This window comes from Anoplopoma fimbria, unplaced genomic scaffold (assembly GCF_027596085.1).
Source record: "Anoplopoma fimbria isolate UVic2021 breed Golden Eagle Sablefish unplaced genomic scaffold, Afim_UVic_2022 Un_contig_12093_pilon_pilon, whole genome shotgun sequence".
Lineage (NCBI taxonomy): Eukaryota > Metazoa > Chordata > Actinopteri > Perciformes > Anoplopomatidae > Anoplopoma > Anoplopoma fimbria.
The window spans coordinates 455-3913 of NW_026551607.1; the positions used below are offsets into that span (position 1 = coordinate 455).

The window sequence follows — 3459 nt, forward strand, 5'->3', positions numbered from 1 at the left end:
CCACCATGCTAGCATCAGAATGCTAACAAACTCTTGTAAAATGTTTAAAATGTTCACCATTTGGTTTAGTGTGTTAGCATGATAACATTAGCGAATTAGTACTAAAGACATGTTCTTTCATCAACATGAATACACACACACACACACAAGTTTATTCTGACACAATCACACATAATCACACACACACAGTGTGTCAGGCTGTCAGATTCCCCAGAGGTGAGTATTCCTGACAGCTTCCTGTACCTGGAGAGAAAAAGAAATAAACAAAATAACTCAGGATTATTTTGCTATTTTATAAGTCAAGTACGTTTTATTCAAACAGCGCAATGACACACATTTGCCTCAAGGAGGACACCCTCTTTTCATTCAGATAAAAGAACCTTCCAACAAAATAGGGTAAAAATAATATAACAGAAGGAAAGTTATCACACAAAACTTTCCAGACAGTGAATGTATTTTTATCTACAGATATTAGGGAAATTAATAAAAGTTTTGGAACTTTCACAGTTTATTATATTTTGCATTACACGTTTTCTGAAATTAAATATTTGAATATGCAAATTAGGCATTATCTTATTGAATATGTACTTATTAGCATACATTTCCAGAACAGAATTCTGAACATTAGATAAAACCAGGTTCTGAATTCTTATTTCTTGTATAAATCAGGCTATGAATGATATTACAAAGCCCTCTGTAGAAACCTTCAGAATATAGATATGAATGAAAGTGTAAAGTCTGATGTAAGAGCTACTGAAGTGGAGATGTCTGGATCAGACTAATTTAGAGAAAACGGCCTTTAAAGATATGTTTTGTAAAATTTCATACGTTTTGGTGAATAGGGTGAAACAATTTATTATCAGATATCACCATGGAACTTCCCGGTTTGATAACTTACTTTTAAAAAATGTTTTTTTTAATGTTTAATGTATTTTACATTACAAGCAGGTGGACTGGATGTAGTAACTGGATTTGAATCAGAAATATTGTGAATTATTTATCAGATAATAATATAATGATATTAATAATTCATATAGACAATGAGACAGTTATACAAGTAAAGATAATTCAGAAAACACAGATTGTGTTATCAAATGACAAGCAATAGTTAGAAAGGCGTTCTTATTGCATGCAAAATGACTTACAAATTGTCGTGTCATTTAAATGCCACCATAACTGGTGAAAGCGGGCTGCTTGTTTCAGAGGAGCATTGTGTAAGATTTAGTGACATCTAGTGGGGAAGTTGCAGATTGCAACCAACTAAATACCCCTCAGCTCACCCCTCTCTTTCCAAGGGAGTCGGAGAACTACGGTGGCCTTCAGGCAGGGATAGGTATCTTTATGATTTCCTTACTACTAGGAGCTACTCATATCAATATTCTGTTCTTTTTCATGATTAAATAATTGCATTTAAAAACACATGTATCATTTTAAAAAGCAAATACATTCAGAACAGGGTTAGAATTTAGTTATATTTAAAATGTAACAGTTATGTCTACAACAGCTAAGACACTATAAAGTCATTAATATCTGTGTAGCATCACCTGAATCCACAGCAGGTTGAGTGGTTGTAGTAGCTGGATTCAAATCAGAAATATTGAAATGTGAATTACACATGACATAAAGATGGAAGTAAAATGTAAAGGTACTGTAACAATAATGAATAAGATAATGTGAAGTTACCTGTGCTCGGGCCACGAACGGTTTCTGCAGAAAGAGGACAGAAAAAATGATTAAATTGTTGACACTAAATGTTTATAAGTACTGTACTTAAATACAAATCTAAGGAACTTGTTCTTTTCTTTTATGCTATTTTCTACTCCTTCTCCTATACATTTATCTGACAAATGTAGTAACTTTACAGATGGATATTTGTATTTATATTCATTCAAAATATATGAAGATTTTATAAAATCTGACTCCCCAACAGTTTATACAAAAAAACTGAAGCCAGTGTTTAATCAATAAGTCGATTGACAGAAAATGTATGGGAAACTTTTTGCTGGTTCCAGATGTAATGTTAATATTAATGATGTTTATTAACAATGTTAATAATGTAAATGTACCAGAAATTATGTTTATAATGTTAATGTTTATTAACAATGTTAATAATGATAATGTATTAGTAATAATGTTGAGGTCTGGGCTAAATAACACAAGTGAAGCTGTCACTTTGGGCTCTGGGTAATTTCACATTATTTTCACTATGTTTACAAAACAATATTTAATGGTTAAAATCATCTTTACAGAGGTCTGTTACCTTTAACATCTCCACAGAGGCTTTCACACTCCTTCACAGTGGTGAATATGTTCCCATTAGACAAACTGCCTTTGAAGTGAAATCCTTCACACCTCCAACTCGACACATTGTAGAAGAAGAAGTTGTGCTTGGGGCTTTCTTCTGTGGCAGGTGGGTCGTAACTGAAGCATTCGAGGTCTTTGTCCATGCTCCACGGGCCGATAACACAGATCTGAAGGGACAAAGATGGAGGGAGTATATTTAAGATATTTAGCAGACAGGAAGGTCTTTGGTGTCCTTGAAACGCCCACAATCTGTGTATTAAAGAGGTCTCTTACACTTTTCATTGCAGAGAGCTTCACAGCCCTCCTGGGTATAGAATGTGTTCTGGTTGGACCCACAGCCGCTGAAGAAGCGCTCACACCTGAAACTGCTGCTGTTGTAGAAGAATCTGGGAATCCCAATCTGGCAGCTGCTGTATGAAGTCATATTCTCAAAGTCATGACATCCGACAACTGGAGGGAGAAGAAGAGACGGCACAACCAGATTAGTCTCGCGTCGCTTGTTTTCATTAATCAATCCTTTTTTGGGGCATGGCCCAGTCCTCCTTAGTTACTGTTGCTAACCTCTCAGTCTCTATGTTCTCTCATGGTACTTATATTCTTTACAATAGTCACGTCTGCAGAGCCCTGGACGGGACATAGAGGGGCTAAAATATCAAAGGTAAACGGAAGAAAAATAATGTTGTTCAGCAAAACCTTTGCTATCTAGCTAGAGTAGCTTTTAGAACAGTAATGTAGGGTATTGCATTTTTGTGAATTTACTGTTTATCAAATCACAAATCAGACAGGCATTAGCTAGCTCACCCCGTTGTCTTAGCTTTACATTTGAGGCCAATCTCAAAATAAAATCTATGAACCTCTCCCACATGTGTGCACTCCAGCGTCGTGGATGTTTCCAGGTTGCTGAACTGACCCGGATGTGCATTGACCTTTCTTTGTTCTTTTTCCTTTTTTTTTTTAACATGAGCAAATTTAGGGATCATTTGCAAAAGAAAAGTACTTTTTGTTATTTTTATCGTTGATTCTTTTCCCCCCTTCATGTCCCTTCTGGTCCAATGCTATATCAAACTTTTAGTTAAACCAGTGCAGAAGAAGAAGAGGTGATTCAAAGAGATCAAATACTGGAAAACCACTCTGAGAACATGATGCAATTATGAC

General features: G+C 35.3%; 1 long non-coding RNA gene across 1 annotated transcript; it reads right to left on the reverse strand.

Moving 5' to 3' along the window:
• Positions 1 to 1554: 1554 nt before the first annotated feature.
• Positions 1555 to 2353, reverse strand: LOC129115682 (uncharacterized). Its single transcript, XR_008533221.1, has 3 exons — positions 2261 to 2353; positions 1684 to 1707; positions 1555 to 1577 (listed from the first exon to the last, which is right to left on the reverse strand). It is a non-coding gene; the product is annotated as an uncharacterized LOC129115682 (long non-coding RNA).
• Positions 2354 to 3459: the final 1106 nt, after the last annotated feature.